Consider the following 16,401-nt stretch of genomic DNA (forward strand, 5'->3'; position numbering starts at 1 on the left):
TATATATATATATATATATATATATATATGTATATATATATATATATATATATATATATATATATAAGCTGCTGTTTTCATCAAATTTAGTTTGAGCACAAAGTGGATGTGGATGGGCTTTTGGAATGCTTTTTAGGGCCACTGGACCTGTAGCTTATCACATCCCTGGCCTAATGTTGCAACACAAATTTGGTAGCACTCTGACTGGCGGATCTGGAGAAGAAGACTTTTGAAAGAATTCATGTGATTTTTCCCCAAAAATTTCGAAGTCCGCCATTTTGACACACTTCCGTTCAAGTTATCGGCATGACCTCTGCAAATTAACATCACGACCCTGTCCTAATGTTGTAACCCAAATGTGGTAGCATTCTGACTGGTGGGTCTGGATAAGAAGATTTTTTGAAGGAATTTCCTAAGTCTGCCATTTTGACCTCCTTAAAGTCACATGACCCGAATGAGTTTTGCAATCCCGGTCACCAGTCAAGAGTGGAACGTTGCTGCCAAATTTATTGGATCGACCCAGCGGTTTGGCCGGAGAAGTCGCAACAGGGGACAGACAGACAGACAGACACTTATCCACCCAAGATATTCTAGTTTTGTATTTTAAATTATTTTTCTGAAATTTGTGGAATTTGTTTTTCACTTGCAAGTTGTGGGTTACGATGTGTGAATAAAGGTGGAAAAAGTCTGATTTAGTGCAATTTAATTCCAGGCTATAAGGCAACAAAAGTTGAAAATTTTGAAAGGTGGTGTCGACTTTCTGTAGGCACTGTATATACTGTATACACAGGTATACTTGTATGGCCACATCACCCCCAAAAATGGAGAATGAGTTTAGTTTCCAGCATGATGTCACTGTGTTTTTCGTCTGCACGAGTGCACTGAGAATCCTCCATGGCTGTGAAACTACATACCTGTTACACATTGCTATTGGCAGCACCATGTAGAATACTGTTGCGAATCTGGAAACCATGATCGCACTCAACATTCAGGTCCTTTTAGCTCAGTTATCTCGGTAAGTACTGTAATGTCGTGGTGGAGGTGCGCTGAGGCAGACACGAGCGAGGGAATAGCACAACCCTGCTTTATTGCCACGAGCGGAAGTGTGAGCTTACGGTGCCCGTAACTCCGCTTTATTACGTACTCGATGCACTCTACAAGCACACGACCCACCAGCCACTGCTAATGACCGTACATGCTGCTTCTGACGCTACTCGTACTACAAGCCCCCAGTGGGCGAGTCGTGACATATGAAGCCCCAACGACGTGACCACCACCAACCGCGACCTGGGCTACGCCCATACAGTACAAGTACGTGTTCTGTAGATAGCTCGCCTTCCATTGTTTAATGGGTAAATCTGTGTAAATGCACTGTGATTCATTTTAATAGTTAGGGTTCAATCAGAACGACCCTCCTCCACGACTAAGAAGAAGAAGAGCCCTCCCGTCCCGTGATTCAACAGCGTAAACAGGGATGACGGTTGGGGCGGGTCCAGCAGAAAGCAACATAAACAGCCCCCACCCGTGGTTGCGGGGGACGATGCACAAGGCCGAATGAGTCACGCCGGAAGCGAGGCGGGGCTGAGAGGGATAATAGGGGGACCCTCTGCTTGGCTCGGGTTGGTTCTGGTTAGTCTTGGGTTAGTCTTCAGTGAGCCTTCGGGGTTCATCAGGCTCGTGTTCTGGTGGCTTTTGTTCTGCTTGGTGGAGTTGGTTGCTCTGCTTCGTGGCCTCATCTTGGTTTGGCTGGCTTTTCTTGGTGCGTGGAGCTCTTCCTGGTCTCTGCTTGGTTCCCAGTTTGGTGTGACTTCTTGGCCTCATCTTGGTCGGTGGTTCTTTGGGGAAGCGACGCATCGGGTCGGGAAGGATCGGTGCCTCGTCTCACCAGCACGTGGTCCAGAGCGCGAGGGGATCCACCTGAGCTCAGAGAGGATCGCGGTGATTGTATCCAGCCCGCCCACGCTGGTTCCCGGTCCGAACAGCTTGAAGACCACACGAGGTGGAAAGGTCCGAGGCAGTCCCTGGGCTTCAGCTCATCTGTCCCTCCGAGCTGAAATCCGCATTAAAGGCACCAGCCACCATTTCTTGTGTGTGTGTATGTTTGTCCGTGGGCCCGTCTAACAAGTAGAAAACTGTTAAGTGCTTTGTGTGCTGCACATATTGCATGCATTTCTGATATTCGATATAGTTCTGCTCTTTTGTGTTCCCTAGTTCCCCATTATTACTGTATAAATAAACCCCAATTGTTAAATGTATCAGCTCGTTTTGTGTTTCTTTCATTGGCTCGACATGATGCGTGTTTGAGGATTAGTGTTCGTAACTTGTTCATTTGGTCCGGCCCGACTTTGGTAATTCCGCTCGGTTACGCCGGATCCGAGTCGGCGATAGCGACTCGATTCGGACAAAGTCGGCCGAGGGTGAACTTCCCCGATAGTCAGACCACGTGGGTACTTAGGTAAATTGAAAAGTTGGCAATCGACCCTACCCCACGTGATCTATCCATTGGCGAACTTCGATCCAGTCAGGAGCCGTCCGCTCCGGACTTATCCGGGGTGACGACCTTTACATTCCAGGCGATCGGTTGAGATGGCTCGCGGCTCCATCTTGCGGTCATGCTCGCGGCCGACCCCCCTGGCCCCATAACAATACCAACAGGCTTCATCTTTCCGATATATATTAATGCGTCATTTTGTCATTTTGTCATGTTCTCAAATCTGCTGTCATGTTTGGTTCTTGTTGAAGTGTTTGTTGTTGCTGTTCTTTATAGGAGTCTCCTTCCAGGCCTGGCTCAAAGATGGCATGCCATCGAGCCTGAGATTTAAATGCCAGCTTGTACGAACTATCCTTTGGCACTTTAATTTCCTGAACATATTTATGAATCACAACTCTCCACCTTTTCAGACGACCCTTTGGAAGGAGACAGGTAGCCAACTGAAAAGACTCCTATTTGTGTACGATGGTTGTGCATGCAGGTAAGGTGGCCTAACGACTGAAGGCAGCACTTGGTTACTTTATCTCCTGCTGTTCGTGTCTCCAGATCATTGCCTAACTTCTTGTCATGTTACATCTATATGTTGTATCCATTGCTATCTATTTGAGATTCCCTGTTTAGTACATGTGCATTTCTGGTGAAAAGAGTCTTGTCTTATTTTTTATATTATTCATATTTAGTCTCCACTCTTATGTTGTTATCCATGAACACTGCCCTGCATCGGGTGTCAAAAGCTCTGGATGCCTGATCCCTGCGGATTTGGCTTTTCAACATGCGAGTCCATCCTTCCTGATGACGTGATCACAGATCTGAGGTATGGAAATTCACTTCTGGACATTATCTCGATCCCACCTCCTGGTCCTCCCGCTCCCCAGTCCCCCAATCACAGTTATATGAGCTTTGTCCTCTTTATTGTTTTTCTTCCAGTTGCCATGAGCTTCAGTTCGCGAATGCTAACTCATAGCCAAAACTCTCCACTGATCAGCTGCTACTCTTGCATGACTCTCTCAGTAGCAGGCTTAGTTGTAGCATGGAATGCCGTGCCATCGGCAAATTGGCAGTCAAGTGCATCTCATCGCCATTGTGTGTCAACCTTTGAAACCGCTTCCTGTCTAGTTTATACGTTAAATAGATTTATATTCCTTCTATCTCGTCAACTCTTGGATGTTCCCCACACAAGTTAAACAGAACCAGTGCCGTGCAGCGTCGCTGTGTTTTCCCATTGTTCACATCAATATCTTCCAAAAGGTTACCATCCAGGAGACTATTGTGGTGTGAATGTATTGTTGAAGGGATCAAATGAGCTCAGCCATTTGATCAGGTACACTTAGTTTACCCAGTGCTGTCTACATTGCAGCTTGTGGAACAGAGTCGTGTGTCTTGTTATGGTGAAAAAGAGGAAGAACGATTTTGCTCTGTGCTCCCAAGATTTGTCTACCAATTGGCGTACAAGGTGAAAGTCATGTCCGATTAGCTTAATCCTTTGGTGAACCCACACAGGGACTCCTACAGTTATTCTTCAGCTACCTTCTGCAATATCCCAGCAACCATTTCCCCATACTACATACCCCACCAGTTGGCACCTCTACTCCTCTACTGAGGTCTATATTATGTTTAGAGTTTCACATGTGTAGAAAACACCAGTTATGCCATTGTGAACTGCCGGAAATGAAGGTATTATTGATCCAGTTGAGACAGGATATGATCGAGAGACTGACTCAGAGCAGTGCTATGAGTACTGTAGTTGTTAAAATAATTAATAATAATCAAACAGTTCACGTTTATAATTACCAGTAAGTCTTGTGTCCTTACTGCATATGAAAGTCTGCTTTCGTTGGGACGGGTGCAAGTACAGCTCCTTTGGGACCTCGTTCTATCTCCATGCTGTATCCACTAAATATAGTTGTAGGTCGAGGAATTCTTCTTTACAACTTGCTGCCTGCTCCTTAACACACACACACACACACACACACACACACACACACACACACACACACACACACACACACACACACACACACACACACACACACACACACACACACACACACACACACACACACACACACACACACACACACACACACACACACACACACACACACACACACACACACACACACACACACACACACACACACACACCAACACACACACACACACACACACACCTTTGGCGTTTGCATATTTGTTCTCAAGATAACTTACAATAATACTGATTTTTATCATTTGCAGTGGAAAAGTCGACATTTCTCAAGTTTCGTTGAAGTGACCTCCGAGACGCATCAGAGGACTCGTTAAAACAAATGGTGAAGCGTGAATACAGTGTGCACATGAACAGGTAAAGGTAACATTACACTTGTCGAATCACTGCATCTTCTCTGATAATAAATCATCTGCACACAGGCCATAGCTGTCACCAGCTTGACACAGGCGGCAAGTGCTCCTTTGAGTGGCTCAGAATAACTTTGTATCCCTCCTGGGATGGTTTCTCGAAAGGACCAGAAACTATTAATATCTACATAGAGTACAATTTATCATTTTGTGTTTTATTATCCACTTTTGAATTGTTCTGGAGAATAACAATTCGTTTTGAGTGCATACTTTGATAATACACGAGAAGGCACCCTTGATTGAAAGACGTTTCCCCCCATTTGGTTGAAGAATTGTTGCACATACACATGTTCATGTTTAAATTAACAAGTTGCAGATTGCGAGGCAGCAGGAATTCGTGATACATAATTTTCACCTTCACCTTGGCGCTGTGATAGCCTCCCTGAGCTTGCAGTACGCTAGGTGTCATGTGGTGACAAAAAACGTGTAAAAAATGTCAACATAACATTCGTGTCAGTTAATGGCTGGATTCTATTCATCTTTATGCAATATATATATATATATATATATATATATATATATATATATATATATATATATATATATATATATATATATATATATATATATATATATATATATATATGTTTAGCTGCTGGTTTTCACATGATGATGATGAAGTCACTGAATTTAAGCGACCTGGTGAAGGGTCAGGGTGCTTCAAGTTTGACCTGCATTATTCTTCATGAGCAGGTACCCTCAAAAACTCGACATCATGTAAAATGTGACTTCAACAGCATTATGCAAAGAAAAGTTAATTGTCATGGGAATTCAATATTGTCAAGCTATGTGCTCCCGAAAAATGTTACTTGATTAAATCAACCCCGTCCCCCTCCGACCCCAAGTGCTCAACTCCCCTCCAACCCCAAGTGCTCAACTCCCCTCCAACCCCAAGTGCTCAACTCCCCTCCGACCGCAAGTGCTCAACTCCCATCTGACCGCAAGTGCTCAACTCCCCTCCGACCGCAAGTGCTCAACTCCCCTCCGACCGCAAGTGCTCAACTCCCCTCCGACCGCAAGTGCTCAACTCCCCTCCGACCGCAAGTGCTCAACTCCCCTCCGACCGCAAGTGCTCAACTCCCCTCCGACCGCAAGTGCTCAACTCCCCTCCGACCGCAAGTGCTCAACTCCCCTCCGACCGCAAGTGCTCAACTCCCCTCCGACCCCAAGTGCTCAACTCCCCTTCGACCGCAAGTGCTCAACTTCCCTCCGACCGCAAGTGCTCAACTCCCCTCCGACCGCAAGTGCTCAACTCCCCTCCGACGGCAAGTGCTCAACTCCCATCCGACCGCAAGTGGTCAACTCCCCTCCGACCGCAAGTGCTCAATTCCCCTCCGACCGCAAGTGCTCAACGCCCATCCGACCGCAAGTGCTCAACTCCCCTCCGACCGCAAGTGGTCAACTCCCCTCCGACCGCAAGTGTTCAATTCCCCTCCAACCACAAGTGCTCAACTCCCCTCCGACCCCAAGTGCTCAACTCCCCTTCGACTGCAAGTGCTCAACTCCCCTCCGACCGCAAGTGCTCAACTCCCCTCCGACCGCAAGTGCTCAACTCCCCTACGACCGCAAGTGCTCAACTCCTATCCGACCGCAAGTGCTCAACTCCCCTCCGACCGCAAGTGGTCAACTCCCCTCCGACCGCAAGTGGTCAACTCCCCTCAGACCGCAAGGACTCAATTCCCCTCCGACCGCAAGTGCTCAACTCCTTCCCCCCACAATCCCATCACATGCCCTTTTTTGTGTCTAACTCTCATGGAGGAGTTGTTCCACAATTCTTACACATTCAGAGAGACATTAACTTGACTTGAGACAAACACAGCCAGTGACTTTGTGGAAAGTGACGCAACTTCCTGGTCCATTTTGTGATGTTGCTTTTTTTTCCACAGTCGGTGGGAGTAATAAGAAGAATTTCCCCCCTCGTGCTTTCCCTTCAACAAGGGATGTGTATCCACGGGGTTTATCTGTGCTCATTTTTTATATACAAGTCGAGGCTTGTGGAGGCGCAAGAACATATAATAGATCAGATCAGGATGTAACAGAACAAATGAAACATTAGAAAGATGGGGGAGGGACATCAACAGCAGGGACGAGGGACAAAATTGAGAGGGACTTGGAGAAATATGGGATGTGGCGAAGAATGAGGGAAAGGGTGAGGATGCACACTGTGGACAATTTGGATATCATGCTCTATCCCTTATTAAATGCTGAGTGTCAAGCAAGGAAGCAGCACATACTGTACCATTTTTAAAGTCTTTTGTGTGACTCTGCCAGGGTACGAACCACCCAGACTCAGAGCGGACACTCTGACCATTACATCACCGAGACCAGTCAAAATGCCACTGAGTCTGCTAAATTAAAGCTGGAGACCTGTGATTATGTATAAATGTTACCGATACTATAAAGACAAATGTCTTCACAAGTTATTAATCCACATATTCTGTTCCTTTTCTAAACAAAAGTCCACGTCACATTTGAACTACCCTCATCTTTCTTGCCTTTCATCGTGTCAGTGCCCTTATTACCCACGTATCAGCTCGGATGTGACCTTTAATCACGGTGGATTAAAACTGTGCCACTTGCTGCCAATATTCAGCCTTTTGTAAGCTTTTATTTTTGCCTTTTGTGTAACTGGTCATAATGTGGACCAATAAACATTAAAAAGAAATGGGTTTAATACCTTCAAACAAACAATGTGAACACATCAAACCTATTTAATGCCTGTGGCCACCAATGCCCCTCAATTAAGGCAGTTTGCTTTTGTACTGTACTACATGTTTTTTTTCACTGCAGGTAACTCTAAACATTCATTACAGGTAGCTTGTATTCCAAACTGTGGGTCGCAACTGGTAGCTATTTCGGAGTGCGGTTGCTGAGCGAATGGCAGCTCTTACATTTAAAACAAACTTATGCTACGAGGTGTTCACATGTCGTCTTTGGCTGTCTTTGGTTACCAAGTGCAACCTTCATCACCTTCACCTTCATCAAAATGCCCTTTTCAGGACTAATTTTAGAACGATTTATGAAAAATAATTGTTATGAAACTTTCAAGAAAGTATTTTGATGCACTGTACACTCAAATAATTAATATGATTCCATTGTTTGGTCCCAAATATCGTTAATGGTCATTCAATAACTATACTTGTTTGAGAAGATCGTGCTACTTCAGAGCATATTGAGCAATTCTGATTGGAATTCCTTGATGTGGTTTATTAATACTCCTTAATGATAGTGATGGAAAAGACTGATAGTGATATCTATGACTTCATTCTCACATGTACAGACTCATTGGGTATTCCTCCTCCCTTTGTCCTACTCCCACTCTTTATCTCTATTTCCTTTGCTTATGTGGACAACTTGAAACCTTGATGTTATCGCTAAAAAAAACAAAATTCAAAGTTGAACGAATCATTTTAAAATATGAAAATTCTCTCTGTGTTATAGTATCATGAAAATTATAGTTATCATACATGTGGGGGGAATGCATTGAAACACATGTTTGTGCGAAGAAATGCATTGAAACTTGGTGGTTGTACTCATAGTATGTTCTATCTACTAAGTCCTGACCACCCCTACCCCACCTCCCCTTTAGAACCCAACCTTGCTGCTTCTGCAGAGAGAAGGTCTTTCTAGTTAGATGCAATTAGACTAATCCTATGATTTTCAAACAAATTGGGCGCCGCAACTTTTATAGCCGGCCACTTTTAAAGCTAATTTTATCTTTTCTAACTGTCTTTATTCAACTATAAAATATAATTCAATGTGTATATTCTTTATAAAGCATCATTGTTGCTGAAGTAGTCTCTTGGGTTGTTTGCCATTGCCTCTTGGGTAGACAGGGCAGGAGTTTAGAATTTTGTCATGGATGCCAGCACACAATGGCCTACTCTTGCAAAAGACAGTGTGATCTTTATCATCCACCAGCTAATGCTTGCAGATGTCACCTAGCTTAAGTGAGTGCTGATCACTGAGTACGCAATGATGGTTCATAATTAGGTCGGGAATGGGACCCATATGAGACAACTCAAAGGTGAATGCACTACCTCTGAGCTCATCTATCAGGCCAATCAGTTTTAAACATTTTGTACTGATCTGAATGGAACTTTTGAATAATGTTCATATGTAAATGATATAATGGTATACGAGTGTCTATGAGGGCTATGTTGGCTATGTCACTACGTGGGGCAGACAAGATAAACAATGAATATTTTCCACTAAAACTTGCTGACGTTTTGAGATTTGCCCTTCATCAATCAGAGCAAAAGGAGGTTGCTCTGATTAGGTGCAAATGCTCGAAATATCATTCGCAACTTTTCCCATGGAAGTAAACATAGTCTTCTCAGTTATTTTGGTTCCGGGAGGGAGGCATTAAGTATTTCATCTTGGTGTCCGAGGTATCCACTTTTTGAAGAACAATGTTTCCATTATTTAAATTATTGTTGTTATTTAATTATTAAAATTTTCAATTAAAAGTTAGTTTTTTGTTTTTATTTTGTACAATTTTCAATTATTTAATTTTCAAATATTTAATATTTTCAATTATTTTAGTTCCCCATTTTTCAATTATTTAATTTCAAATATATATTTTTTCAATTTCCAATTTTTTATTATTATTTAAATATTTGCTTTTTTATTTATTTACTAACGCGGTACCTGTGCTACGCGTGGATGGGATCCGAAGATCTCAAAAAAAAAAAATTGTTTTGAGAAATTTTATGAAAACTTCCACCCACTTTAGGACATGTGCTGGGACCCCAAAAGCTGCACAGAAAAGTTGGTGGGGCTGTCCCCAAAACTGTGAGTTTTGTGTAAAATCAATGTACCTTCAATGATGATTATGAAGTTGTTAACAATGACGATGGTGATGGTGTTGGCTGGGGAAGGGGGATTACCTTTTATTTAGCATGATGAAGGAAATGGGTTATTCCAGATAAATTGTGATTCAGTGGTTTTTTTTTACGTGTTCTTGTGTTTTACCAGCCTCATTCAGTCTGTGCCTTTGTTTCTTTTGATCGTTAGAGCTTCCTCTTGTCAAGAAGACTATTTCTCTTCTTTTTTTCTTTTCTTGGTATTTTGAACCATTGTAGTATGTGTTGCACCTTTGAGTGCTCATAAACAAACAGCCAATGTGGAAATGGTGAATGCCAAACCATGAACTAACAAATTCCACATTTCTGTGCCACCTTCAGTCGAATGTCAAGAATAGACAGCTGCTTCGTGAATGACTTGGGCAAAAATCTGACTTCAGCTGACCCCACCAGAAGGTGGGGAATGTTTCTATGCACAGTCAATGGCGAAACTGCAAATGTCGAATCCATGAACATGTTTAAACGTGAAAAATTGCGGCATTTCATGGGTGGAAACTGAGACTCTGACTTGTATTGAGAAATTGCCAAAGCTGCCAATGTGTTTACATGCAGAGAATGATCGACGTTGTATGGGGAGAAAGAATGCAAAATGTCAATTTTATCGAGATACTAGCAAATACAATCTGCCGCTTCGCTGACTGGAATATGAAGGGGGGGGGGGAAGGAGGGAGAGGGAGGGAGAGAGGAGAGGGGGGGCAAGGTGGGTGGTGGGGTGGGGAAGCTAGAAGAGGTGAGGAAGGAGCGATGCCTTGCCAAATTGTCACTTTACACTCTGAGAGGCTGGGGGGGGTGGGAGCAAGGAGGAGGGTAAGTGGGGAGAAGGGGGGTTTGGGGGAGGTAAGCATGAGGACAGTGGTTCTCGACTTGCATTTAGTAGTGGCACTTGTGAAGAATGGGAAGGGGGAGGGTAGTATAGGATGAATGAAATAGGGTATATTAAAACAGCACGTTAATACAGCATGCGGTGACCGCTGGGAGATGTCAATGGGGGGTAGAGAGGGGAGGGGGTAAGCGTGAGAGGAGGTGGAGGGAGGCAGTGTGAGGGGAAAGGAAGGTGGCATAAGAGGAGGGGAAGGGAAGGCAATGTGAGGGGAGGGGAAGGGAAGGGTGATAAATTGCACCGAAACAGCAACATTTTCTTTTTAATCTCTGGGTTCTATGTAAAACGGGATGGGAGCATTTAAAACCCATTCTATCTTCCTAGCAAAGGCCTGCCTGCATGCATGCATGCTCGTACATGCAGCAAACTTTGCAACCCTCCCGTTGGCTCACTCTGGATCTGATTCATATCCTCTGGGGAAGCAGTTTTAAATTCAAAACTAAACTGTCAATCCTTAACAGTCCTCTTAACAGAGGGGAATGGGTGAGGAGCAGGGGGGGGTGGGAGAGAGAAGGATAGAGGGAGAGGCGAGAGAAGGGGAGGGGTAGAGGGCATTGGAGAGAGGGAGGGGAACAGCGAGAGAGGGGATGGGAGAGATGGGAGAGATGGGAGAGAGGGGGAGAAGAGAGAAGGGGGTTATCCGACAGATGTGACGTCCAGTTTTACGTCCATCGAATAAATGGCACACAAATTAATGAATCACCCTGCCTGTGAAACACAGAGATGACTGTTTATAGCTAGGTCGGGATTAGAACCCTGGCTTGACAGCTGAGAGAGAGTATGTGTACCTCTCAGCTATCCTGCTGTGATGTGGCGATTCATTACTTCATAACAACTGAAACATTTTTGCTCATTATAATCATCTAATTTGTTTTGCCTTCCTCACTGTGGTATCGCCATCAAAACTTGAAGAGCATGCACCAAGTGACTTAACCAAGCACTCTGACGAAATGGTTGAAGAAACTTTTAAAAATGAAACGTTAAATTTTTATATGTATTTATCTATGCTGAAGTTTTGGGATGTATCATGAAAGAAGATCATAAAAAGGGGAAGCTTAGTGTGAAATAAAATTGCACATTTTCAGTGAGCCAGCAAACGCCTGATGCACCGCAGAACAATATGGGGCCAAAAGATGGCAAGTGTCCCCTGAACTTTGTTCAAGTCGATGGATATAGTGAGGAAAAAAAACTTTATTTTTAAAAATTATTGTGGCCTGTTCCAAGTCCAGGCATTGTTGAGCAGGCCAAAAAAAATAGCGAATTAAGACCCCATTGAGAGAGAGCGAGGTAACCGCGGATCACCTGATGAAGGATATAATTAAATAAGGCCATTAATTATTTTCAAAATGGGTGTTTTAATTAACCCAAACCCCCAATTTTCACTCTGTACTCCGTTGAAGTTCTCTTTGTATGCATGCAAAGTTTCATGCAGCTAGGCTTCATAGTTTTGGAGTTATGGAGAAGACACTCTGACACAATGACACATACACTGATACACTCTGACATTTATTAGTTTAGATTAGTGAACCAGTGAATGTTTCCAGATGCAGGAAATGGTGAAACTGTTAATGCCGAACCCATGAATGATTTACATGCGGAGAGGGAGCAGCTTTGTTTGGGTGGAAATTCAAAATCATAATTGTGTTGAGAAATTTATGAAATCTTCCATCCACCTTAGGATAGAGAAAATGCGTTGTCCTTTGGGTGGACACTCAAAAGCACAATTTTATTGAGATATATCCGAACTAGCGAATATTTCCACAGGTAGTAAATAGTGAAGCTGCAAATGCTCAACCCATGAATGATTTACATGCGGAGAGGGAGCAGCTTCGTACAGGTGGGCACTCAAAATCATAATTGTATTGAGAAATTTATGAAACCTTCTACCCACCTAAAGACACCTGCTGGAACCCCAAAATATTCCACAGGAGGCTAGCCCCAAATCTGAGTGAGTAGATCAGGGACAGACAGACAGACAGACAGACAGACACACAGACACAGACACTCCTGCTTTATTCGATATATATATATATATATATATATATATATATATATATATATATATATATATATATATTTTCAATTCTTTTTCAATTTTTTAATCATTTAATTTTCAGTTCTATTATTTTTCCAATTTTAAATTGCATTATTTAAATATTTAAAATTTTTCAATTACTATATTTAATTTTTCCATTTTTTTTTAATTATTTAATTTTCCCAGAGAGCGGCATTAAGTGTTTATTTAACGAGTGTTGCCTTATATGTACCATGTCAATCATTTCCCCAATTATTCCGCTCTCAGTATTGTCGTGTGAAGTGGTTAAAACCCTACCTGGATGGATAGCAAAGCTTCTCCCTTGAAGGCTACAACTGACACTCGGAAATTAATGCGTGTGCATTAACGGGGCATAATGGCGGAGAGATAATCCACCCAGGAGGAGCACGGGAAGGAACACAGCACATGGGTGCTGCACCAGGACAGCACAATGCTACATTATCTTAAAAGGAATACATTTAATGAAAAATAAAACAAATATTCACATAGGACGATAATTCAAAAGGAACTGATAATAATATGGAATAAAAAAAATCCTCCAGTCGAGGCCTTTCACACAGACTCATATACAAACAACGGGGAAACAAAATATAAAGAAAAACCCTCCTTTCAACTATTCTTGCACTTAAGGCCTGGTCACACCTTGACGTTTTAGCCAGCTAAGGCAACGTATTAAAATGTATGTAAAACGCTGGCTTACGTTGAACTTTTGATGTTTTTTTTTAAAGATTCAGACGAATTCATAGCAACTTGGTCTTATGTATAACGCATTTGTAATGGACACAGAACGTTTCGTTGTGTTATAGATAACTTATACCAACGAATGCTGAACCTGTTGTCGGCCAACACAACCGATGCCCAACGATAGTCTAACTTAGGCATAGCGCGTTGCACGCATCGCCGACGATGTCGTGACGTAGCCTATTAAAAGGCTGATGCACAACGATTCGAATCATAACTTCCGTAGAAATGGAAGTGTCAACATCGCGGTCACACCTTGGCGATCTTGCCAGCGTATGCCGACCTAAGAAAAATGTCTAAAACGTTGGGGCACGTCAAATACGGTATGAGTAAGTTTGGTATACGTGAGTAGAACGCTAAAGTACGCTATCATACGTCGTAGTAAGTAGAGTACGTCAAGAAATTTTAAACATGTTCAAAATTTTATGACGTACTCGGCGTATGACACACGTTCCGCATGCGATGGGGAAAAGTTTTACACACTATATGTGGACGCTTACACACGTCCACAAAGGCTACTTATAAGCTACTCATAAGTCGAAACACGTCGCGGTAATGCCTTTTTTACGCGACTTATTTCTAACTTATGTTTGACGTGCTTTGAACCAATTCTTTATGTAGTCCCAACACACATCGACGTATGTAGACGTATTCCAATGACGTCTTCCGGTCGACAAAAAAAAAAAAATTAACGTGTTTCTAGCTTACAACTGCCATATAAAGACGTGTCCCCAGCAGTTTTGGGAATTGGTATATAAAAATGCTGCTCATAAAAGGGGAATCCAACAGTGTTTTCGAGTCCTTTTTGAGTCGATGTCCATGTCAGCAGTAACAGTATCAGTATTAGTATTAGTATTTGTAGTAGTTTGTTCATGTTGGCAGTAGTAGGTGAATGTGAGGGGGAGGGTGTGGGTTATGATGGATCGTCCTTGCGTCCGCGTGTCCACGGGTAGGAGACATCTTTTCACCATTGTTCGAAGTTCTTCGCGGCTAATTTTTTATGGGGCTTTTTCAACAATGAGCTATGGCTTGTTTTTACGATTTAAGTCTATTCATAACAGGTGGGACAAATGCACAATGAAGTAATAATGTGCATAGAGCGCTTTGATTACTTATAGATACGGTATACCAACGAATAATTATCGTGAAGCCGGCGTTCACAAACTATGCCCAACGATAGCCTAACTTATCCATATCGTGCGGCAGTTTATCTTTGCCGGTGACGTAGGGTTGCTATTCATAGGCTGCCACTCATCGATTTAAATGGCTGCATCTCCACTATTGAAAGTAGACGCTTGCGCTCAACAATTGGATTTTTTTTACACTCAACGACTTTTAAACGGTACCACTCAGCTATTTTCATTGTTTACAATGAACGATTTAAATTGCTGTCACTCGCCTTTGTTTTTTGACGCTGGGGTTTGGAAATTCGAAGCGTTTCTTCTGAACGTGTTAAAACGCTCAAACTCAACTATTTTAAATAGACGCTGCCGATGGACAATTGGAATCATAGCCAAGCTAGACATCGAAGTGTGAACATCCTCGTCATGCCGAAGAAAAGTTTGAAGAATGCTGCAAATAAGTGTCCAGGCCGTGGCCGTGGACGCTGACGCAAGGACGATCCATTATACCGACGTCTTTCAGCCTATGAGTAACTTAAAAGTAACGTCTGTCGATGTGTGGCAACGATCGCGTAATGTGCCAACAACACGTTAATCATGGGTGAGAAATAAGTTTCAGGTACGCTAAACATTGCCTCGGCGTGTCTCAACTTATGATTAACTTACAAGTAGCATGTGTTGACATCTGTCAACGATCGCAGACCGTGCATACAACTTGTGGCCAGCGTAGCGGAACGTGTGAGTCATACGCCGGCATACGTCGTGAAATTTCAAGCATGAAAAAATTTGAGGACAACAAAAAAGTACAACGTTTAAAGCCAACGTACAACGACGTATGGCAGTGTTTTTCAGTGTGCTCTCAATGTTATCAAAACTTACCCATAACGTATTCAACGTGTGCCAGCGTTTTAGAAAAAAAAATTCAAAAATCGGCATACGTTGGCTAAAACGTCAAGGTGTGACCGGGCCTTTAGCTTGACCCAGAGCTGATCCTTGTGGAACTGGAATCGAGGCGTTTCTCTCGTAGCTGGATGAATGCACGATAAGTGTTCTTTGTCCACAAATTATAAACTCCTTACTCGTTATTTGCTGTAAAAGCTGATGGAAGTATAATATCAGTTTTAAAGTATAGATTAAAATCACTCAGGAAAGAATGGTTTGAGTGTGCTGAATTGAGGTAAAGATTTTAATCGTCTCCAGGATAGTTATGCTTATCAGGTCTCTCACAACGACAAGGTCAGAGCTCATTAAATTTGCAGATGGGTGACTTAATACTGACAGGCCACAAGTAAATAGAATAAGAATCTCTGTTGACTATCCTGTGGTCTTGTTAATTCCCTCTCAACTGTGATATCTTTCCCATTTCAAACCTTAGGATCATTGATTAATTTCATTTCTCATTGAGAAATGCGCTCTCCCAAGTGCACCAGTAAAATGCTCAATACCATCACTGTATATTCAAAGCAAATATATCAAACTAGATGACTTTCAAACCATATGATTATAATAATAACCAATATAATAATAACGAATGTATAATCCCCATACTGGCCCAAGTGCATCTGGGCCTGGGAAAGCCTGTATCTCACTGGGCTGCGACAGCTCGTGACAAAATGCGAACGGGATTCTCCAAAATGTCTCAAAACATTCGCGGTGGTTCTCAATTTCCTTGCATGAGTCACAGGATGTCGCTGTGGTGTCGCTTGAATTTTGAACATGTTCAAAAAATTCATGTGACAAGTTTTGTCTCAAAATAGTCACATTGTCATCACGGTTGTCTCGAACCGGTCTTGAACCATTCTCAATTTAGTTTCCGCGAGTCAGAAGGTGCGACAAATGTGAGACAACTTTGT

At 42.7% G+C, this 16,401-nt stretch overlaps 1 long non-coding RNA gene across 2 annotated transcripts; it reads left to right on the forward strand.

The window, feature by feature from the left end:
* The first annotated feature begins 1,624 nt into the window (after positions 1-1,624).
* LOC147008696 (uncharacterized) lies at positions 1,625-9,243 on the forward strand. Of its 2 annotated transcripts, XR_015053263.1 has the most exons (5): positions 1,625-2,007; positions 2,902-2,972; positions 3,226-3,305; positions 4,727-4,832; positions 6,772-9,243. It is a non-coding gene; the product is annotated as an uncharacterized LOC147008696 (long non-coding RNA). The 2 variants fall into 2 exon arrangements; XR_015053262.1 differs by lacking the exon at positions 6,772-9,243 and having other exon boundaries at positions 4,727-5,360.
* The last annotated feature ends 7,158 nt before the right edge of the window (positions 9,244-16,401 follow it).

The sequence above is a fragment of the Eptatretus burgeri genome, chromosome 18, assembly GCF_056783735.1.
Source record: "Eptatretus burgeri isolate ZD-2024b chromosome 18, Ebu_testis_v1, whole genome shotgun sequence".
In the NCBI taxonomy this organism is placed as follows: domain Eukaryota; kingdom Metazoa; phylum Chordata; class Myxini; order Myxiniformes; family Myxinidae; genus Eptatretus; species Eptatretus burgeri.